The sequence below is a fragment of the Phyllostomus discolor genome, chromosome 5, assembly GCF_004126475.2.
Source record: "Phyllostomus discolor isolate MPI-MPIP mPhyDis1 chromosome 5, mPhyDis1.pri.v3, whole genome shotgun sequence".
NCBI lineage: Eukaryota > Metazoa > Chordata > Mammalia > Chiroptera > Phyllostomidae > Phyllostomus > Phyllostomus discolor.
The window spans coordinates 146,513,807-146,539,065 of NC_040907.2; the positions used below are offsets into that span (position 1 = coordinate 146,513,807).

Consider the following 25,259-nt stretch of genomic DNA (forward strand, 5'->3'; position numbering starts at 1 on the left):
ATCAGTCCCCCAGGACTCATCCTTTTGAGCGACCAAGAATTAGCCAATCTATCAGATGCGCAGTTCAAAACACTGGTGATCAGAAAGCTCACGGAACTGGTGGATTTTGGACGAAATCTAGATGAAAGAATGCAGATTACCATAAAACAGATGCAGGAAGACACGCGGAGGAGAGCCAATAGTGAAAGGAAGGAATATGAGTCTCAAAACAATACAGTGGACCAGAAGGAAGATAGAATCAACCAAGCAGGAAAGCAGGATGAAATAAGAATTCAAAAAATTGAGGAAAAGATTAAGAGCATCCAAGACACCTTTAAACGTTCCAATATCCGAATTATAGGGGTACCAGAATTGGAAGGGGAAAAGCAACAGATTGAGCACATATTTGAACAAATAATAAAGGAGAACTTCCCCAATCTGGCAAAGGGAACAGTCTTCCAAGAAATCCAAGAAGCTCAGAGAGCCCCAAAGAAGTTGGACCCAAGAAGAAACACACCAAGGCACATCATAATTACATTAGCCAAGGTAAAAATGAAGGAGAGAATCCTAGAAGCAGCAAGAGGTAAGGGGACAGTCACCTACAAAGGAGTTCCCATCAGACTGTCAGCTGATTTCTCCAAAGAGACCTTACAGGCAAGAAGGGGCTGGAAAGAAATATTCCAAGTCATGAAAGACAAGGACCTACATCCCAGATTGCTCTATCCAGCAAAGCTCTCATTTAGAATGGAAGGGAAGATAAAGTGCTTCTCAGATAAGGTCAAGTTAAAGGAGTTCATCATCACCAAGCCCTTATTTTATGAAATGCTAAAGGGACTTATCTAAGAAAAGAAGATACAGAAAAGACATGTATAGTAAAAGGACAGCAAACTCACAAATATCAACAACCACACCTAAAGCAAAACCAAAAGAAACTAAGTAAACAATTAGAACAGGAACAGAAGCACAGAAATGGAGGGCACATGGAGGGTTAGCAGCAGGGGGGTGGGAGGAGGAGAGGGGGGGAAAAGGTATAGAGAATAAGTAGCATAGAATGTAGGTTAAAAATAGATAGGGGGAGGGCAAGAATAGTACGGGAAATGTAGAAACTAAAGAACTCATAAGTATGACACATGGACATGAATTAAAGGGGGAAATGTGGGTGGGAGGGGAGTACGGGGGGAGGGGAGAGAAGGGGAGAAATGGGACAACTGTAATAGCATAATCAATAAAATATATTAAAAATATAAAAAAAAAAAAAAAAAAAAAAAAAAAAAAAAAAAAAAACGTGGATAGATGTTTGAAAGGGCTAGGAAAGGATCAATGGGGTTATGAAATAATATAAAAAAACAAAAGAAGGAATTCTTGAAAGAAGGTTCTCCTATTTATCATACAGCTTCAACATATGTATGGATAAAATATTCCAAAGCTAAATGCATTAGACACATAAGAAAATTTTAACACACAAAATTAGCTGTTTCTAAATTTCTACCCAACTGCTCGTACTTTCTAACTAGATATTATCTGAGATCATCTCAATTCCTTGTCTACATTATAAACACTATTTAAGGATAATGAATATGTTTTATCTATTTTTTAAATGGACATTCAATCACATAGTTAATATGTGAACCTATTCTTTTCCAACATACACACACAAAGGCTATTACAGGAGAGGAAATGTCTCCAATCCTGTCTTCTTGTACTCTCTTCTGACTACTATATACATTTGGCATGTATTCTTTCAGATGTTTAAAATTCGGGGTCTGGCAGAAGTAATGCCTGCTTAAGTGTGGTTGATAGGGTAATAATATGGGTGTAATCATTTATAGTTTTAATTTGAACATTTCACCTAAAATGTCATATGGTCTGCTTGAGTGTGATACTGCTATGTTACAGAGTTACATGCTTATAATTTTGTAGTAAAAAAGGGGTGTTATTTGTGTTGGACCCTGTATATTTCTATATATGTACCCACAGAAAATATACAATGTTTTATGTTACTGTCTATTAAACATAAAAGTATACATACTGTTCTGAAACTTTGACCAATATTGTGCTACTGAGATCAGACCCTTTTTAATATAAATATTAACTATTCTTGACTCTCCACCACCCAACCATACACACATCCCTCCTACAAGTAATTGCATGCTGACTATGTTAAGAGAATCAAATAATCATCCCAGTGTACATGCTATAACAATTTTTTTCTGATTTTGAGATTTCTTTCTCAACCCCCAATTTTCTCAAATTTTTTGTCTGGCCCTTTAACTGCATCTCTTCTGTGCTTGGCCTAGGTTGGCACAATGGTTTCCTGACCCCTGGTTTTTATGAAGGACACCACTAACAAGGAAACAAGAATATATGAACTTGCCATCCTGAGTAAAAACCAAGGAGGAAATACACATCCAAAAACAAAACATGTGATTTGAAACAGAGAATCTGCTTAAAAGAATTATGAAGGCCCTGACTGGTGTGGCTCAGCTGGTTGGGTGTCATCCCACAAAGCAGAAGGTTGCCAGTTTTATTCCCTGTCAGGGCACATCCCTGGTTGTGGGTTCTGTCCCCAGTTGGGGAGTGCCCAAGAGGCAACCAAACAATGTGTGTCTCTCACATCGATGTTACTCTCCCTCTCTTTCTCCCTCCCCTCTCTCTAAAAATAAATAAAATCTTTTTTTAAAAAGTACCATGAAGAATTAGATAGGACATTTAATGATGCTCTAAACCAATCAGTGCTGTTATTTGTCAGCACCTATCAAAAGGATGAGGTTCTTAAATCAAACTGAACTTTACTATAGTACAGAACAGCTTGACATACATTTGCCCTCAATGGGGGTGTCCTACCTTTAGCATCTCTGGGCCACACTGGAAGTAGAAGCGTTGTCTTGGACCAGGTTGCCTCCAGAACATGCCCCAACCAGCAACTGAACCTGCAGCCTAGGTATGTGCCCTGACGGGGAATCAAACCCTCAACCTTTTAGTGTATGGGATGATGCTTGGCCAGCGCTGAATTTTAATATTCTTTAAACTTGTTGTTAAACCCAGTATTCCATACAAGAAATTCTCAAGAATCCTCAATATAGCCTGGAATAAGATTACAATGTACAAATTAACAACTTTCTCATCTTTTTCTTCTTGAAGATGACTAATTCCAACTACTTTAAACTTTTTAGCAGATAGCATTTTTCCTAGTGCATAAAAGCAAACCAAGCTCAGATTCTTGAGAAGTTAAAAAAAAAAATAGGCAAGAGGATAGTTTCACCTGCTCAGAGATGCTCACAAATTAGATGAACATGACAACTTGAAGCACAACCCAGCAATTTTCACCTAATCTCTTCTTGTTTCCTCCCATCCCCAATCTTCCTTCACAGCTCTTCTCATAGGTTTTCCATGTAGGTCAGATAAGAGGCCCAGTTCATCAGACATAGGGAAGATAGCTCTTGGAATTACCTATTCACCTGAAATGACCTACATACTAAGGTCAAATCTAGCCAGGTCAATGCTGAAGCGGTCAACTAGACAAAAAGTACAAATGCCTATTGCTACCACTTCTGACTGTGGTAAACAAGTCAGAGCTAAGTACATATGCACTTAAAAAGAGAAGAGATTATATAGTTTAACAGTGTGCTAGGTAAAAGGCAGAAAGTAAGACCTAGGTCTGAGCCACACAGACGCAGGAAGGATACAAAAAGGAAAAGGAGTAACTACCATAGTTAAAAGAAAAGGCTTCAAGAAACTACAAAAAGTAAAGTTGCCTTTTCCCCTGGTTATTGTGCATGAGTAGGCAATCAGTAAATGCCTGCTTTACATTTAAGTGTTCCTCACAATGGTTTCATCTTGCAAGATTCTCATTTGAAACTAACAAAGACCTCACACCTATTAGTATGGCAGGAAGGAAGGAAGGAAGGAAGGAAGGACAGACGGAAGGACAGACTTCTGACAACTCCAAATGCTCATTTGGTCACAGAACCACCAGAAATCTCACAAATGACTGGTGGAAATGCAAAATGATATTAGCCATTTCGAAAAAACAATATGGGAATTACTTATAAGCTTAAAGATACACTATTGCAAACTAGCAAATCCACTCCTAAGTATTTACCCAAGATAAATAAAAACACATGTCCATACAAAAACCTGTAAACAAATGTTTATAACACCTTTATAAAACAACTATTCATGATTTCCAAAACTGGAAAATACCCAAATGCCTGTAAACTGGTGAATGAATAAACAAATTCTGGTATATCCATACAACAGAATATTATTTGGCAATAAAAATAAATGAAGTACTAATATGTGCTATAATATGAAAGGACCTGGAAACACTATGATAAGGGGGGAAAAGTCAGTCACAAAAAATCACATGTATAATTTCAACTATATTAAATGTCCAGAATAGGCAAATTACCCACAGAGACAGAAAGTAGATTAGTCATTGCCAAGGGCTAGGGGAGTCCAAGAAGGAAATGGAGATTGACTGCTAATAGGTATGGATTCCTTCTGGGGCAATGAAGATGTCCTAGAATTAGATAGTGCTGACTGACACATAATTCTATAAATATACTAAAAGTTACTGCATTGTATATTTTAAAAGGGTGAATAAACTTCATGGCATGTGAGTTATAATTCAATAAAGCTATTATTTTTAAAGATTTTACTTATATTTTAGAGAGAGGAGAAGAAAGGGAGAAAGAGAGGAGAAAAACATCGATATGAAAGAGAAACATCTGTTGGTTGCCTCTTGCACGTGCTCCATCCAGGTCCGATCCTACAACCCAGACATGTGCCCTGACTGGGAATTGAACCTGTAACCTTTCGCTTTGTAGGGTGATGCCCAACCAACTGAGCCACACTGGTCAGGAAAAAGCTATTATATTTTTAAAGCACTTTTCTAAGGTTTAAATAGGAACTATGACATTATCTGCAAATTGTCTACTTTCATTATAGGACATAACACCTAGTAATTTTCTTGAACTGTGACTGAAGGAAGGCAAAGTCTTGATTCCAGCTGTTTCATTCAGGAATACTAAAGGACTCAGGTAATTTAACCTAAACCAGAGAACAGTAAAGCTCAAAAGACAAACCTACTGCTAGTCAAGTAACTAATGCCATCCATCACCACAATGTGTGTCATTTACATTTCTATGGGTATCTTTAATGCTCCTCTGAGAGTTAAAGGCAGTTATTGGCCATATTTCCCACAAACACCATCTTCTCATGTCTCCCATTGTTTCTTACAAGTTTTTTAATCCCAGAGATTTCTGTTTCACTGTAATGTACTGTGATCTTCAGAGACCAAGCTCATTCTATTTACCATGACTGATGTGCTCCAGCATCGACCTAGAAGCATTACTAGACTGTAATAGATACCTATATGAATAAATACCAAAGTCTGCCCACGCCTGTTCATTTCAATTGTTGTTTGACTTGAATAGTTAGGTGAGGAGATACACAGCAGAATTGGCAGATTCACCAGAATCTGACAGAGGCCACTATGTGAATGCTTCTGTTGTGCCCCCCCTCCCCATTATCCTTTATGATCCTTGTATTTAAAAACTTAGCAGCAAAACACAGCTGCTTTTATGCAAATAGTCCTCTAGCAATGAAAGCAATAAAGCAGCACTGTGCCAATTTGGACTAGCAGCTGCCTAGGGCTCTTCTCCCTTTCAGAAACCAACAGATAATGAATGTCATGCCCAGTGTACACACAGATTAACAGTTATGGTCTATAGTCCTTCACAGTCACTCCCTGGCCACCACTGAAGAGGTCAAAAATGTGCACGTGTGTTTACTTTTAAGCAGGGAATCTGGTGAGTACCAAAAACAAAATCCACTCCAAGTTGATGGACTGGGACCAGAGAAAGAGGAACACATTATTTTTTTCTTTTTCTGAACCTTTCTCTTCCAATAGGAAGAGGAGGGAAAACAAAGAAACAAAAACAAACAAAAAACCCCTGCATCTCAAGTTCATTGTGCAATACTGATTCCAGATGAGGCCAATAATAAAAATAAATTAAGTAACCAAACAAATATAACAGGATTGTATGGTCAAAAGCCAAATTCTCTTAACCATTTTTAAAGCTTTATTATTTTTAAATTTGAACGGGTTTACTCCCTAGCCCCTTTTGTCCAACCCATCTCTGACATAAGATAATGCTTCTTTATAAGAATAGCTACCAATTTGTATCTGGGGAGAAGAAATGGATGTGTATATTGCTTTTCATAACAAGCTTTGTAGTCATACAAGTCATAGCTACTAGATAAAGGATGATTAATACGTGCCAGACCCTGTGCTGAGTACTTTACTTGGATTATTTTACTTAACCTTCACAACTGTCCTATGAGGTAGGTATTATAATCTCTATTTTACAGATAAGGAGACTAAATTTTAAATTCCATTCTTAATAGGAATCAGGAGTCCTTGAAGAAGACTAATCATACATAAATTATGTTATGTAAACATCTCAGGAAGAAAAGAACTTTACATACTTATAAATCTTTAACCTTACCCTCCCTTTAAATGTTACCACATTTAAGACAAACATGTTAAAGCATCTAAAATGTAAAGCATCTGCATTTATTAAAATATTTGGTATTTGGGAAGTTTAAAATTTTCACTTCAAAATGGACACGGTATCATTCTAGTAAAGTACCGTGAAGGTACTTCACAGATCATAAAGTAAAATGTAATAATTTAGATTAAGGAAAGTTCAGTCAGAATTTCCAAAATGTCTGTATCACAGAGTATTTTTCAAAAGTTGGCACTAACGAAATTTTGCCAAGTGTGCCAAAGGCTGTTTTACTCTTTCTTCATTTATTCCACATATATCTGGGGGGAACTTTAACATGCCAGATCATTAAAGATAAAAAAAGTTCCCCTCAGTCTCTGTCCACAAGAAGCCAGTTGTCTAGTTTACAGATAATCACTACATAATGAGGTAAATGCAGTAACAGAGATATGTGCCTGGCATTTGGGAGCACAAACAGTGGAGAAATCAAAAGGCTTCCAGAAAAGAAGGCCAGAGACACAGAGACTCGCACGAATGCCAGGGCCCAACTTTCTCAAGAAATCTGTAAGGACCCAAAAAGGAATTCTTCAAAGGATATATAGGATATAGGCTATAAATAGGTAAGACTTAATTTGTAAATACTATTAACATTAAGGATGTAGCTTAGCAAACTCTCCAGGATAGCATCAGGTTAATTTGTGCATGAATGCATACACTTTCAGAACAATATTGTATCATAAACAAGTCCAACTTTATTTTGAAGACTTTTTTTTTCTGTCTTAAGTCTGTTCTCTGGTATTCAATTTTGAGGACCAAATGTTAGCATTATTTGTTGAGTTATATCTGTACATATTCATTTTCCAGCATATTAAGGCTACAGTCTAATTTCCCCATATTACCTGTTATTTATACAGAGTACCTCACATCTCACAAAACATTTCCACACACATCCTTGCTCATCTGACTCTCATTAAGGTATTCTTTTGAGCCTACTTAGTTAGCATGCCCTATCCACTTCAACATATCCCAGAACATTTCTCCTCTTATTAAACAAGCAGCGGGGCTATCAAAAACTCTTGGAATTAAATAATAGCAGAGCTGATCGATATTGGCTGTGTGCCTCATCCTCTTTTAAGCACTTTACATACTTTATCTCATTTCCTCCTCACAAAAGCCTATGGAAGTAAAGACTATTATTATCTTCCCATCTTACAAATGAGAAAACTGAGGCTCAAAGATATCACACAAAAAGTATGAGACAGGAGTCAAACTCAGGGAATTCAGAGCCTTAGAACCACTGTGTTCTTCTGCCTCTAGGATGAGAATCATTCCTAGTTAACAATTCTCACTTGTTATTATCTAATGATTATTTTTCTACTCATCCTGGTGCGGGCTGTGTGTGTTAGGAAAAAGTGTACCTTCTTATATTATTGATTTTTATTCATAAAGCTGAACTCTCAGGAAAAAGGGAAAGCAAAAATGAATAATTTTAAAGTTTTTTTTTTTAGTCTATAATTTTAAATCTCTCTCATACCTATTAAAAAGATGAATAAAAAAAACACCTGTTTTACTTCAATTGTGTTTTCCCCTATTTGGGGAAAAAGGGTTACTTAAGACTTGAAGTAATAATTTGCTTATGAAAAGTAACCAAAGTAGGACCTCCTTTGAAGGTATAGCTACTTGAAGGTTCTTCAACTGATTCAACTGATGAAAATTAATTTTATCCCAAAATAGCCTCTTCAACAAATGGTGTTGGGAGAACTGGACAGCCACGTGCAAAAAAATGAAACTTGAGCACCAACTTACACCTTATACAAAAATAAATTCAAGGTGGATAAAAGACTTAAATATAAAACGTAACACCATTAAAGTCCTAGAGGAGAAAGTAGGTAGGAAAATCTCAGATATTTCACGAAGAAACTTTTTTACTGACTTGTCCCCTAGAGCAAGGGACATAAAGGAAAGAATAAACAAATGGGACCTCATCAAAATTAAAAGCTTCTGCACAGCCAAAGAAAAGAGTATCAAAATTAAAAGAGAACCAACTGTATGGGAAAACATATTTGCCAATGATACCTCAGACAAGGGTTTAATCTCCAAAATATATAAAGAACTTACAAGACTGCACTCTAAGAAGACAAGGAATCCAATTAAAAAGTGGGCAAAGGACTTGAACAGACACTTCTCCAAGGAGGACATACAGAAAATCCAAAGACACATGAAACGATGTTCAATATCGCTAGCTATCAGAGAGATGCAAATTAAAACCACAATGAGATACCACTTCACACCAGTCAGAATGGCCATCATAAACAAAGTAACAAACAACAAGTGTTGGAGAGGTTGTGGAGAAAAGGGGACCCTAGTGCACTGCTGGTGGGACTGCAGACTGGTACAACCACTATGGAAAGCAGTATGGAACTTCCTCAGAAAAATAAAAATGGATCTGCCTTTTGACCCAGCAATTCCACTGCTGGGACTCTATCCTAAGAATACTAAAACACCAACCCAAAAGAACCTATGCACCCCAATGTTCATAGCGGCACAATTTACAATAGCTAGATGCTGGAAGCAACCAAGATGCCCATCAGTAAATGAATGGATCAAAAAACTATGGTACATTTACACAATGGAATTCTATGCAGCAGAAAGAAAGAAGGAGCTCCTACCCTTTGCAACAGCATGGATGGAGCTGGAAAACATTATGCTTAGCGAAACAAGCCAGGCAATGAAAGACAAATACCACATGATATCACCTTTAACAGGAACCTAAATAACAAAACAAAGAAGCAAGCAAAATATAACCAAAGACACTGAAATAGAGGATAGGCTCACGGTGACCGGAGGGGAGAGAAGAGGGAATTTAAGGGGTCAGTGGAAAGGGCTCACAGGAACAAATTTAAAGGGCACATGGTCATAAACTAAGGGGAGGGTGGTAATGGGAGGGAAGTGGGGAGGGTGGGAGGGGAGAATGGATTGGGATTAAAAAGGAAAAAACTGTATTTGAACAATGATTAAAATATAATAAAAAAAAAAGAAAACTAATTTTATCCCGAAGTGTTGTGGAAACATGTATTGCCCTTCAAAGAGTGAGGGACCAATGTAAGAAATTTATAAATAGGAACATAAATACAGTCGCCCTTCTTATCCATGGTTTCACCTTTGCGGTTTATTACCCACAGCTAACTGCAACCCAAAAATATTAAATGGAAAATTCCAGAAATGAACAATTCATAAGTTTTAAATTGCTCGTTGTTCCAAGTAGCATGATGAAACCTCACAGTGCCCCACTCCATCCGCCCAGGGCATGAATCATCCTTTTGTCCACTGTTATCACACGGTACAAGGTCTGTCCAGAAAGTATCCCTCCCTATACTATGAAAAATAGAGACATTTGTTGAAGAAGATACAAGATACAAGAAACATTGTACATAGGACAATGACTCCTCAGTCCCCTTCAAAGTAGGCACCTTGGAACCTCACAAGTTCTCTCAGCATCTCTTCCACTATTCAAAACACTCTGCAAAATACTTTGCTGGAACTGCCATCAGCTGCCCCGTTGTATTTTCCTGAATCTCATCGAGGGTCTGAAATCTCTTCCCTTTCAAAGGTGATTTTAGTCTGGGGAAAAGCCAAGTCACAGGGCACCAAATCTGGGCTGTAGAGGGGCTTAGTCACCTGGGTGATTTGATATTTCGCCAAAAAAACTCTGCACAAGACTTCATGCATGGGTGGGCACATTGTTGTAATGAAGCTGCCAATCATCAGTTGCCCATAGCTGCGGCCTTCTGAATTATCCAAATAGTTTCTGGGAGAATGTTCAAGCTGAATGCAAAACCTGATGCAAATTTGTTCCTCTACTCACTCAGTCATTTTGAATGTGATGGCCATACAGTACACATGCTCATTCAATAACATCTACCACTCCCACTGACTAGTACAGTGAAGTCATCGTTGTTCACACATGTATATTCCAGTCCACTCTCTTTGACTCAGGTTGTATCAATGCCACACAAACCATTTTTGTTGTATTAACAATGGCTGTACTGTTTCTGGACAGACCTTCGTATATGCGACCAGCTTCTTAAGTCACTAAGCAATTGTTCTGGTTATTAGATCGTCTGTCTCGGTAACACAGTGTTTGTGTTCAACTAATCCTTATTTTACTTAATAATGGCTCCAAGGCATAAGAGAAATGATGTTGCCAATTCAGACATACCTGTGAAGTGTTTCCTTTAAGTGAAAAAGTGAGTATAGTACAATAAGATTTTGGGGAAAGACTATACTCATATAACCTTTATAACAGCATATTGATATAACTGTCCTATTTTATTATTAGTTATTGTTAATCTCTTACTGTGCCTAATTTATAAATTAAACTTTACTATAAGAATATATTTACGGAAAAAACATAGTATATATAAGGTTTGGTACTATCCATATTTTCAGTCTACTGGGGGCTATATCACACGTATAAGGGGAGATTGCTGTAAATATATAAACATAAATACATGCTTATATAGAAATACATAGTATTCCTCTTTCCATGGACTCCACTATCACTGGAATATAAATGTTTTCTGGAGGCAAATCTAAAAACGATCAAGCAGAGTGTCAGTGTTATAATTATTTTTATTTAATGACACTACAGGGTATATATAATAGTCTAAAAGCAAAGACTTAAAAAAGGAACTTTTTTTTCTTTAAAGAATTTGAGGAAGGAAAAAGGAGAGAAAAACCAAGAAGAAATGAAAAGAAAAAAGCAGACAGAAATCACTATTCATACAACTGCATATACAAGATAATCAGTCTTTTCACTGGAATAGCTATTGGTAGCCAGATTATAACACTCTGCTGCAATTAGGTAAAAGTATAATTTCATAAATCACAGCACATTACAAGCACTAAAACTTCAATAGAACTGGAGAAGTTAGTTAACCTCCCCATGGATCAGTTTTCTCATATGAAAAATGTAGATAATAATACCCTCCCTAAACGGATGTTATGAAGATATTTGGAAACCACTTAGTGCACTATATAGAAGTAAGCATGAAATAAGAATTAAGAAAATAAACAAGTGAATACTATCCTTCTCTGTCATCATACAGGAAGGTGAAGATGGTCATATATCACGCTATGGAAGTTCAGAATGAACCTCAACTCTGTTTTCATAATGTAATAATGAACCAAGGTAGTGTCAGGCATAATTTACAGGGCACAAACTATGGAACTGTGAAAAAGGCAAGTAGCAAATAAATTGCATTCAACTAAATGTCACTGAATATATATAAATCATATGAAAAATCTACAGCAATTATTTTGAAATAATGGAAAATAAGAAAATTGTTGGAGACCAAAAGGAATAAGGAAAAATATTATACACACACACACACACACACACACACACATTTACACTATAAGGAGTAATATGTAAACTTTTGAACACTCTGTAGTCACTTGGAAAAACTGTAGATATGAACAAAACCTCAATGGATACAGAGTGCTTTGAAAAATACATTTCATTCAAATAATTTCTATGATTTTATTGAGAACTCACTATCCTACATAAAAGCAATTTTATTAAAAATATGAACACAGCCCTGGCCAGTGTAGCTTAGTTGGTTGGTATTGTTCCACAAATCTAAACATCACTGGTTTGATTCCCAGGCAGGGAACATGCCTGGGATGTGGGTTTAGCCCAGACTGGGCACGTAGGAGAGGCAACTGATTGATGTTTCTCTCTCACATCCATGTTTCTCTCCCTTTCTTTCTCTCTCCCTTCCCTTCTCTCTAAAAATAAATAAAATCTTAAAAAAAATAAAATATGAACATAAAAAGTTCAAAGGGAATACCTAAGAATATCTTCGAGGAATAACAAATGGAATATATGTAAAATGCTTTGGTCATCTAAAGAAAGCACCACACAAAATTAATAGAAACGATGGCAGTACAGCATATTGGGTTAGCCAAAAAGTTCATTTAGTTTTTTCCATACGATGACTCTAGTAGTGCTTAGTTGTCTTTAACTTCATTTGAAGCAATTTTGTTAGATTGTATTGTGACAGCTGTCATGTCAGCATGCATTTTTTAAAAAATGTATCAAAATTGGTACATTTGTACAGCCATTTTAACACTAAAGATGGAAGAAGATATGCAACATTTTCAGCAGATTATGGTTTATTATTTCAAGAAATGTAAAAATGCGACTGAAATGCAAAAGATTTGTGCAGTGTATAGAGAAGTTACTCTGACTGATCAAACACGTCAAAAGTGGTTTATGAAATTTCTTAGTACTATTGACATTTTGGCCAAATAATTCTTTGCTGTGGGGCTGTCTTACGCATGGTAAGATGTTTAGAAGCCCCCCCGGCCCCTCCCCACTAGAAGCCAACATCGGGAGATAGCTGACACACACAAAATATTCAAATCAATAGTTACTGGTGAAAATGAAAAATGTGTCTTTTATGAAAACACATAATGGACTTTTTGGCCACCCTAATATATGTTTAGCCATTTCTGGGCTATATTCGTTGCTCAAAATACTTGACAGCTTTAGAAAATTTGATGAAACATTCTATCTATTTTGGAAGCAAAGGCTCACTCTAGTAGATAGTCTATCAAGCATATAAGAAAACACATTCCCTAGTGACAAACCATAGAAATGATCCTTGAAAGTATTGAAGAAAAAAAAAGAGAGAACACACTCCCCTTGTAAATTATATATTGTGTCTCTCTGTATGTTTTCTTAATGATGGCATGCTAATGAAGACTACAGATTTATATATAAAAGTGACAAACAGAAACCACAAGTTATAAAACTATCCTGACTTGCAGTACCAATACTGTGCCAAATCATGACATATAACACTAAGATCAAGTTTTTTTACAACACCAGCTCATTCAGAACCATTTATTCTAAGGTGAGACTATACACTTGCATAAGACTATGTATACTATGTACATTTATGTATATATAGAAAGAGCAATTAAAATGTTGCTAGAATGAATTGAGATGGGTTGTAGGTGTGAAATACACTGGTTGAAGATAGTACAATAAAAATGTAAAATACCTCAATACTTTTTATATTGATTTGTGTTGAAATATTTTGTATATATAACAGGTTAAATATAATACACTAAAATTAGTTTCACCTTTTAACTGTGCTCCTAGAACATTCCGAATTATCCTACGTGTCTGGTAATCCTTTTCTGTTGGCAGTGCTGCTACAGACAAATTTATCAGTAACTCAGCTTGAATTCCTGTTTTCCAAAATTAAGATCACTGACGACTATTCCAGCAAGGAGATCAGTTTACAAATTTAACCAATTCCCCACCCTATCTTTGCTTACTAATTTTGACCCTAAAACTACCCTGTGACCAAGCTCAGCCTCCAAAACTGTACTCTAACTTCCCCATTCTAAGACCTTTCTGAAATTGTCAATATGGTGCTCATTCAGCACATTTAGGAAGTCCACCTTTGTGTAACCAAAAGGTTCCCCTGGTGGTCTTTGTATAGCACTCTGATGAAGTCAATAACTAAGAGTTGTAAAAATGCAGTAAGTTGTGTTAAGGATGCATAACAAAAAGGAACAGTTAGAAAAATTATACATAAGTTGTTTTGTCTAGTGATTTCAATTACCTACATTAAAACCCACACTTGTAACACAATCTACTTTGTTTTGGAAGAGTCAAAGAGCAAATCATAGGGGCACGAAGTTCCTGCTGACAACACAGAAAATAATGTTAAGTTAGAAACAACAAGAATAATACATGAGTTTCACTAAGGTTTCTGAGTCTTACAAACAGACTAGAAACATCTACATTTTCAGACTTCCTAGAACCCTTATTAATTTTATGATTTGGTACCCAACTCCTGACTGGGTCTTTAAAGTAGACTTGGGTGAGGTTTTAGGGGAGACACAAAATAAATGTAGGCATGTCTACTACTCTTCTTTCAGTCTCAGGACTCACTAACATCATTTTAAAGCCCCGTAGCCAGGGTAAACCCCCTAGTGTAGAGCTGATTATAATGTGACTCAATAGCTGAAGTCCACCAAGCCTCCCCAGTACAGACTGAATTACAACCTGCCATTTTAATTTCAATCAATGGCCAGATTTGAACTCCAGAATTACAGCTACTTAAGTAAGCCATATTTATGAAATCTAAATTTATCCCCAAATCAATAAAAAGAAAACCGTACATATGACTCAGTTTTCAACTTTTCACCACTGCACACATATTAATCTCAAGCAACACAAAAACATTTTCACTTACCCGAAAACAGTTACCCACCCCACTCAAACTTATTTTAACCATTACCCTTCAACTCACCAGTTTTCTCCACATCAGTCAAAGATTTTTTAATAAACAAAGATTTCACATACCCTCAAAATTCTATGGCAATCTAACTGTAGAACATCAGAATAAAAATCTTTCCCCACTTGGAAACCATACATTGGTGATAAAAACCAGTGTGGCAACACCTAAATATTAACATACTTATTTGATTTATCAATATGATGATCCACAGTCAATTTCACAACTTTCGCAGCTTTACTTTGATTTTTGGCATCCTTATTAAGTCTTTGCCATTATTGACAAATGCTCAAATCAAATTAAATTTGTATAACAGCCCTGGCCGGGTGGCTCAGTTGGTTGGAGCATCGTCCCAGACACTGAAAGGCTGAGGGTTTGATCCCCCATCAGGGCACATACCTAGGTTTCAGGTTGAACCCTGAGTTGGGCATGTACGGGAGGCAACCAATCAATATTTCTCTCTCACATCAATGTTTCTTTCTCTCTCTCTCTCTCTCCTCCAATCAATCAATAATTTAAAAAAAAAAAACTTCCAAAAAAAGAAATTTTGACTTTTAGATCATTAATACTATCACAGTTACTTGCCCTACACATGGTCTACTGAAAATGTCTCACATTCTGTCTCTACAGGGTACATGAATATGTGTGTGCATAAAAAAGAGAGGTGGGTATGTGTTTCACCACAAAATAATTACAAGCACATGCCCTGTTCTCCAGCCTATCTCCAAGTGTGCTGACTACCATAGTGAGCCACCATAAATTAATGAACAGATAAGATGACTCATTTGTGAATTCTATGGAAGAAGAGCAATACGGGTTGTTCAGAGAACACTACAGCATAAAGAGATGTTCTCATTCACTCCCAGGGGCCTGACCTTATGTCCGTTCTTCTCCACTTTTAATTGCATGCCTGCTGCTCATTTTTACTTGAATAGCCTCTCCGCTATTATGGGGACAGGGATCTAAGAGTGGAAATATACTTATCAGTAGTTAAACATGAGATTAGGCAATAGCTATTTTGACTTTGTAAGCTCCAAATGAAAAAGTCAGAGAGAAGGCAGCAGTTCGAAGCATTTGAAGTGTCAAAAATGTAAAGGGGAAAGATCACCCTTGCCCTGGCTGGGTAGCTCAGTTGGTTAGAGCATGGTCCCAATAAGGTCAGGTTGCAAGGCGGATCCCCCATCCTGGCACATACAAGAAGCAACCAATGAATGCATAAATAAGTGGAACAGCAAATAGGTGTTTCTCTTTCTCCCTCTTTCTCCCCTTTTCCTCTCTCTCTTTCTAAAATCAATTGAGAGAGAGAGAGAGAAGAGAAGAGAAGAGAAGAGAAGAGAAGAGAAGAGAAGAGAAGAGAAAACCATCCTTTTCTCTTCTCCTCAATCCTTTTAATGGATAGAAACCTCCATGGGGAATGGTGTGGGAAACACAGTACCACCAAGTGTGAGCTGGGGCAAAGCCATGTAGAAAAAGAGAAAGATTAAAAAAAATAGGGGGGGATACAGGGTGGAGGGAAATAAAAGGGAGAAAAAATGGGACAAATGTAATAGCATAATCAATAAAATTAATTTTTAAAAAATAGCCTAAAAGTAGAAACTGTTTTAAGTATAACAGCTCGGAACAATCTTGCTCTCCTTCATATCCTTTACTCTATCAGCCAGCACTCCTGACATCTTTTATTCTGAAAGGCTTCTCAGTTATACCTTCCTAGATTTGTGCTAAACTGTTGATAACTATCATGCCTCCCACCAACCTCCCTACCACCAGGCTGCATTGTGGAAAGCACACACACTTCAATCCACCTGCCTGGTCTTTCTAAACATATTTTTGTTGTGCCACTGCTCCAGCATTAGTCCTTCAGGGCTCCCCCTGTCTGCAGAAGAGTCCATATTCCTAAACCAGATATTCAAGATGGCCACTCTCATGATAAATTCGTTAGTATTAGTCTAATTCTGGGCTCAAATTTGCATCATCCTCTCATTTTACCTTTATCTCATTTTTCTCACCTATTTCTAATCTATGTTCCCTTGCAGTATAGTATGTACAAAGACATCTTAAATACTTTTAAAATCAAGTGGAGTCTAGTAAAAATTTATTATTATTTTTTAATCGTAAGAAACAACCAATGCATAATTATCTCCCAGTTAGACCTAAAAGTCCCTTGCTCTAGTCAAGAAGGTCTGCTCATAACCCATGTTTTCTTTCCTTATTGTGGATTCCCACTCTACCAAGCCAAATGCTATCTATCTTTCAAAATGGAGCAACAAGGACCCTCTCTATTGCTTTTTTCCCTAGGCCAAATTATTCTTGACCTGTTTGACCATTCATGGCAACTGACAAATCATACAATCCGGTACGTGCTTTCATGAATCCTCTATGCATGTTATTTTTAGTTCCTAAGGGCAGGATTCAGATAATTTGTGGCATCCGAAATACCTAACACAAGTCCAAGAACACAGTATATACCTTAGAAATACTTAGTGAAACCAAACTTCAGTTAACCACATTGCCACCTATAATACATGTGATTTTCTAGATTTATAATATAATAAGGAGAAAATATATTAAAAAGTGTAAGTATATAAGAATTTTGCACAGCATGGATAGTTTCTACAGCTGTCTCTACAGAACACAGATCTATATAGAATATACCTTTTCTACATAGGTTGCCCCTTTACAATACTGACCACTGTAAGAAGTTATCAGACTAGATTGTTAATAATATACATAATGCATATTATGCTGAACACACAGTTTATCTTTCTTTGATGGTTTAGAACAAACATGAAGTGTCTTAGAGGCATCATGAATATTGTAATTGCACCACAAGAGATTAAGATTGGTTCCTGAACTTGCTCATGACATTCTCTGGAAGAAATTTCTTAATATAAATCCCTGATGTCAGCTTACATGCCTCTGGCTTGCTTGCATAAACTGGAATATAAAATGGGCAATTGTTTACCTTCCTGAACAGGATAAAATGGCTCTCTTTTTGAATATTTAATTATTGTAACAAAAGCTGAAGCATCCTTTTACCTAGCTTTGTCCTCTTCATTGAAATCTTCTTCACTGTCTTTCAATGTCCTTTGATGTCTCAGTATTCAACGCATTCTCTATTATTTATGTCTCTCTAACAGAATGTGTCAGTCCAACTCCCTGGTCAGCTTCAGCTCTGTTATTTCCCTCAGTGTGAAGGAATATATTCACTGTCAAGAGATTTTTTTTCCTTTCCTCCTCACTTCAGGCTTTGCTTTTCTGACATTAACCTATAATTTCCTTTTAGCATCTATTTTTTACATTGAACAGAATCAAGGCCTAAATTAGAATATCAAATATTCCATTGTATTTTAAAATGAAAATCTTGTGTTATACCTGCATGATTCACCAACTTTAAAATAGCTACTCTGGGATAACATTTCACATTCTAGATCACACCTAAGTTGATAGGTCGAATAGAATCATCTACATTAGCAAATAAGTAGGACATTGGAGTATGCTCTAAAACGTTAATAATTTTGCTACCTTCAGTGAGCTCATGTCTTTGGAATGTTGAAGAATTCAAGGTCAAAATATGATAAAAATTATTATCCCCACATTTTCTAAAATGCTAGATCCATAATGCCTTTGAAAGTAGAGTTTAAAATTTTCCATTTACCAAAGTTTTACTTTGCAACAGCCTGAAGCATTGGCACAATTAGCCTGTCTTTATTCTGCTTAAAATAAGCACAAAGTTTAATTTGATAAACATTGCAAAATGGTGTTTCATCAGCATTGTAAAATGGCTCAAAGTATTTAGATTGTTTTTGCAGCTTAAATACTAACTACTTTTTAACCAGATTCAACCATGTTGATACTGTCATTACATAGATTTAGTAAAGCCTTTTTTTCCCCTTCAGATAATGTTTGTGCTTTGAACAAGCGTGATGGCAATGAGGTGCCTGGTAAAGCTTCAGCTTCAATTGTCATAGTAAAACAACAATAATAACCCTCTCCCCAAACAAACAAACAAAACAGTCTTTCTGTTCTAATTTAGATTTATGCAGAGAACATGACGCTGAAAAAGAGTTCAAACTGGCATTGATGTCACACACCTTAAAGTGCATTTCAAAATGTTACTGTTAAAATGGCTCTTTTTTTCCTCCTTATCTGTGTACCCCAATGTTCATAGCAGCATTATTTACAATAGCCAAGAGCTGGAAACAGCCTCAGTGCCCATCAGTAAATGAGTGCATAAAAAAATTGTGGTACATTTACACAATGGAATACTACACAGCAGAAGGAAAGAAGGAACTCCTACCCTTTGCAACAACATGGATGGAACTGGAGAGCATTATGCTAACTGAAATAAGCCAGGTAGTAAAAGACAAATACCATATGATATCACCTATAAGTGGAACCTAATCAATAAAACAAATGAGCAAAATAGAACCAGAGACTTGGAAATAAAGAACAAATGGACACTGACCCAGAGGGGAGGGAGGCAGGGCATTACAGGGGAGTGGAGCAAACAAAGGAACACCAATAGAGGACTCATGGACATGGACAATGGTGGGGATTGACTGTGGGGGTGGAGGGGCAGGGTAGGGGTGAGCAACAGGGACAACAAAAGGAGGGACAACTGTAAATGAACAACAATGAATTTTTTTAAAATGGCTCTTGCCCCCTGCAAGATGGAGGCATAGGCAGAAATGCTTCAGTTCCTTGCACAACCAAAAGAAGGATAACAACCAATTTAAAAACAAAGAACAAACAGAATTGCCAGAAAATCATTTACATGGAAGTCCAACAACCAAGGAGTTAAAGAAACATTCATGCCGACTGGTAGTAGGGGCAGAGAGGACTTGCGGCAAGGAGGCAGACTATGCCGGGGACCCCACAGACAAGCTGGAAGGAACAACTTGGGAGCAAGACACACTGCGAAACCCAGGGTTTCAGCACAGGAAAATAAAGACTCAAAACCCCTGGCTGTAAAAAATTGTTGGGGTTGCCGTGGCAGGAGAAACTTCCGGCCTCAACAGGAGAGTTCGACAGCTACCTGTGGAAAGCAACAGAAAATGGGACGAGAGTGAAGCAAGCAGCATTGTCCCCTCCCAGACCCCTCCTCTAGGACAGTGCCACAACACAGCAAAGAGGCTTGCCTCACCTGGCAAATACCGAAGGCTCATGCATATGCATGTCTCATATGCATGAGACAGAGAAGTATGTCCCAAATGAAAGAACAGATCAAAACTCCAGAAAAAGAACTAAGTGACAAGGAGACAGAGCTCAAAACACTGGTAATCAGGATGCTCACAGAATTGATTGACCTCAGTTGCAAAATGAAGGAAGAAATGAAGGCTACCAAAAGTTAAATAAAGCAAAATACACAGGGAAGCAACAGTGAAGGGAAGGGAACTGGCACTCAAATCAACGATTTGGACCAGAAGGAAGAAACAAGCGTCCAACTGGAACAGAATGAAGAAACAAGAAAGCAAAAAAAAATGAGGAGAGGCTTAGGAGCCTTTGGGACAACTTTAACATTCCAATATCCGAGTCATGGGGATGCTGGAAGGAGAAGAGGAAGTGCAAGATATTGAAAACTTATTTGAACAAATAATGAAGGAAAACTTCCCCAGTCTGGCAAAAGAAACAAACTCCCAGAAAGTCCAGGGAGCCCAGGCAGCCCCAAAGAAATTGGACCCAAGGAGGAACACACCAAGACACATCATAATTAAGTTACCCAAGATTAAAGATAAGGAGAGAATCTTAAAAGCTGCAAGGGAAAAGGAGACAATTAACTACAAAGGAGTTCCCATAAGACTCCTTTTCAAATCATTTCTCAAAAGAAACCTTACAGACAAGAAGGGGCTGGAAAGAAGTATTCGAAATCATGAAAGGCAAGAACTTACATCCACGATTACTCTATCCATCAAAGCTATCATTTAGAATGGAAGGGTAGATAAAGTGCTTCCTAGATAAGGTCAAGTCAAAGGAGTTCATCATCACCAAGCCCTTATTATATGAAATGTTAAAGTGACTTATCTAACAAAAAGAACATCAAAACTACGAACAGTGAAATGACAACAAACTCTCTACTATCAACAACTGAACCTAAAATAAAAACAAAAACGAACTAAGCAAATAACTAGAACAGAAACAGAATCACAGAAATGGAGATGACAGGGAGGGTTATCAGTGGGGAGGGACAGAATGGGGGGTAAAGGTACAGGGAATGAGAAACATAAATGGTAGTTACAAAATAGGGGAGGTTAAGAATAGTGTAGGAATAGAATAGGAGGTTAAGAATAGTGTAGGAATGTATAAGTCAAACAACTTATATGTACAACCCGTGGACATAAACTAAGGAGGGTTGTGAATATTGGAGGGTGGGGGCAGTGCAGGGAGGAGGGAGATAAACAGGAGAAAAAAATTGGGACAACTGTAATAGCATAATCAATAAAATATACTTAAAAAATAAAAGTAAAAAAGATGGCTCTTTACCAAAGGAAACTAAGTAAGAAAAGATGGTAGGTTTCCACACCAATCCATAAGTAGCTAATTGGTTACAAAACTAAACAAAGGACCTACCTCATGTAGCCAATACTGTTTTTATGTAAAAACCTTAAGGTCTGGTACTCTTGGTGAACTGCAGGCCTATCATTGAGATTTAGGACAACTGCCTTTCTAACCCACAAACCTCCAATTTTTACCCTTTCCCCCAGTTCTACTCTTCTCTCTTCATTAGTGTACAGCAGTAGGAATGGGCTTTCTAAAGCTATAACAACAAAGAAGTGTATGGGAGAGTGGAAATGTCCCTCTGAGGAGAGAAGGTCATATGAATACTACTAATTTCTGAAAATCAATATTTCTAAGTTGTACCTCTTACACCAGAAATGAAATATCCCTGTCAAGTCAAAGTTTGTAGTCTATACATTTATTCAAATATATAACTGACTTTCCAGATTAACCCATGAGTTCCATCTTCCCTATTTAAAAGAAAATGACCATAGTACACTAACACTTGTGATCAAATAAGTCCACGAACTTCTGCACTACCAGGTGAGCTGCAAGAGATGGTGGGTTTACCCCCATACCTTTTTACTATTAGTATTATTGTAATTATGTAACAGTATAAATATGTAAACCAATGAAATGAATGTCAAAAAATTATTTGTATGATGAAAAGTAATTTAAATCCTTTAGAAAAAGCAAGATAAAACAAGATTTGGGTTCCTTTTTATTGAGATAGTTCTCTAATTAAAGTTAGGAGAATTCTCTCAGCTATGAAGAAGGAGAAAGAAAAATTTTGAGATAGTTAAGTTTTTAAAATCTTTCAAAGGTTTATTGGGTGCCATGTAGCAGTGCTTTTACTCCATATCTGTGATTCTTAATCATTTTTGAGTTATGGACTCCTTTTGAAATTTAATGGGTATTATAGCTCACCTCTCTCCCTAGTAATACAAATTAATAAACAGCATATAATTCTGGTGGTTCTTATGCCCCGTCCCTATGTCCTCTGCATTCTATCTTTCCACAAAGCACACCCCCTGTGGCCCTATGGATTCTAAGCTTCAAAACATTTTATTATGTTTACATTCATTAAAAAACTAAACAGTATATTAGTAGAGCAGAACTAATTCCATAAAACTGGCTAACAACATCCACCAAATTCTCAACTGAGTTTATTCAACTTAAATAATAAAGGATGACAGGTTTCATTTCTCTTATTGCATATGATCTTCCCATATGACTGATTGGTTAGCAACTTCTCATAGTTCTTTGCTACGCCAGGCTGCAACCCGTAAACAAGATGACTAATCAGTGAACATACACTCTAATTCTCAGGGTACAATGAAAAAAAACCAGGCTAGAATAAGAAAAAGCTGTTGACTTAGAATGGTAGTTATTTCGTCTCTCAGATTTAGTGTTCTAATAAGTAGTCCACAAAGTAATCTATCTTAATAAGGTTTTCCTTCCCACGCATTAAAAGTCACACAAAAGCATGAGTGGATAAGAAATGTCAAATCACTTGCTCAAATACTCCCAACACACAGCTCTCCCCCTTGTGAAGTTCCTAAACCCACCTGGTTTATGAGTCATGAAAATTCTAATCTGCCACTATTAAGCATTTACCCCTCTAGTTCATTATCCCAGCTGCCTAAACCAAAAGCTGGGAGTCATTCTAAACTTTTCCTCTCCTTTACTCCCTGCATACAAGCAATCACCAATCCTTCCAGTTGGCCTCCTAGTTTATTTCTCAATTCTTTCCCTTTCTTCCAATCACTTTAGGCCTCTACATGTTCACTGGTGTCCTTGCCTGTGTTTGGTTCCTGACAATCTATATTCCAGAATCCTTCTGAAATTAAGATAGGATCACTTCACTCACCAACTTAAAAACCTTCTAATGGCTACTTTTTTCAACTTAAAAATCCTTCAACATCTCTACTAGACCAAGTTGAAGGCACAGAATGCTGGAATGTCCTTTGGGATCTGGTTGCTACCTACTCCTCCAGCCTTACCTATCCCTTGGCTCACCTCCACCCTCACACTTCTGCTCTCAGCACACCAAGTCACTTCTTACCTGTGTACCTGCTGCCTCCTCTGCTTAAAATGAACCTTTACCCCAGCCCCTGGCCTGCCTGTTCAGTTCTAAATAAAGCTTTAAAAAGCCCAATGATGTTTAATAGTTAAATATCTGTGTGTTTAATAGTTAAAAACTGAAAACAACCTAAAGCCTCCAAATATAGGAATAATTTGTTAAATTAGAACGTATCCCTGTGATGGAAATATTATGCAGTAAAAATGTTTATAAATGTAATGACTTGAACAGCTAAAATAATATGGCTCTAAAATTGTTACAGTCATCTCGACCATATAAAATACATTATACACATACACAAAAGAGAGAACTGGCAGAAAACATACCAAAACATTAAGACTACTTATCTCTGGATAATAAAACTATGGGAAATTTTCCCCCTCAACTTTTAAATAGTGAACATGTATTACTTTCAAAATCAGAAAAACTTTGAAAATATTTTAAACTGTGAAGACTTTCCCAGAAACTTTCCAACCATACACACACACATTTAATCATTCCTGTCTGATTCAAGCACATACTCTTTGTTGTATCACATACTGTTATAAACCTTATCATCCTATATTTTAATTCATATTTGTCAAGGAACACTCTGTGGACAGGATATGGTTCAGCTTTAATCCCTAGTACCTGGCCCCCGGTAGAGGCCAGTTAAATGTTTCTAAAAGAAATTATTCTTACATTGCTATCAACATGTAAATGACCAGTAAATGCCTAACCAATCATCTCTAAATGTAAATCATTAACACACTCAACAAATATTTGCCATGTGCCTAAAATATCCCAGGTACTGTCCCAACCCCTGGGAACACTGTGGTGACAAGATCCTTGCCCATGTGGGGTCTACATTCTTGTGGAGAAACAAAACGTAATAAACTAGCTCATTTCAGAGAGTGATAAGAGCTGTAAAGAAAATGTGGAGCCCTAATCACCGTGGCTCAGTTGGTTGAGCACCGTCCCACAAAGCAAAAAAGGTCACCAGTTTGATTCCCAGTCAGGGCACGTGCTTGGGTTGCAGGCCTGGCCCCTGGTTGACACATGTGTGAGAGGCAACTGATCAATGTTTCTTTCTCACTCTCTTTCTTCACCCCTTCCCCTCTCTCTAAAAATAAAATAAATAAAATCTTTAAAAAATGTGGAATGAGAGCAATCAGAGATCTGGGGAAAGAGTGCAACATCAAAGGCATATTGAAAGATGGTGAGTGACAAGATAAGATGCAAGCAGGTGCAGAAGAATAAAAGGACTGGATATCGAGTCAAATGACCTAAATTTCCATCTCAACTCTGTCACCCTATTAGCCAAGTAACATTTTCTGAATTAGGATGATAATCCCTAATGCACAAAAATGTGTCAGCATTAAATAAAATAATTGTCCTGGTAGAGTGACTCAATTGGTTGGAGCATCATCCCATGCGCCAAAAGGCTGCAGGTTTGATTCCCAGTCAGGGCTCATACCTAGGTTGCGGCTTCAGTCCCTGGCTGGGGTGCATATGGGAGGCAACCAATAGATGTTTCTCCCCCACATCGCTGTCTCTTCCTCTCCCCATTCCTCTCTATCTAAAATCAATTTTAAAATAAAATAATTTATGTGGTCATAACCAGGTAGCTCAGTTGGTTAGAGCACTGTCCCCATATGCCACGGTTGTGGGTTGGATCCCCAGTCACAGCACATACAAGAATCAACCAATGAATGGGTAAATAAGCCAGACAACAAATTGATGTTTCTTTCTCTTCCTCTCTCTCTCTCTCCCCACCTCCCTCCTTTCCTCTAAAATCAATATTAAAAAAATTATGTGATTTTGTGTAAAGGGTAAGGCTAGTGCTGGCATCCAGGGCCTATTGTATTTGTTAGTTCTCTATCTGGAAAAAGG

At 37.2% G+C, this 25,259-nt stretch overlaps 1 protein-coding gene and 1 long non-coding RNA gene across 10 annotated transcripts in view; both read right to left on the bottom strand.

Moving 5' to 3' along the window:
- The window catches only part of CPEB3 (cytoplasmic polyadenylation element binding protein 3), a 180,634-nt gene that overhangs the window by 120,995 nt on the left and 34,380 nt on the right, over positions 1 to 25,259 (bottom strand). The gene's annotated exons all lie outside the window — the stretch shown is intronic.
- Positions 1,853 to 24,440, bottom strand: LOC118500866. The gene is made up of 3 exons (XR_004903449.1): positions 23,868 to 24,440; positions 18,897 to 18,900; positions 1,853 to 2,110 (listed from the first exon to the last, which is right to left on the bottom strand). It is a non-coding gene; the product is annotated as an uncharacterized LOC118500866 (long non-coding RNA).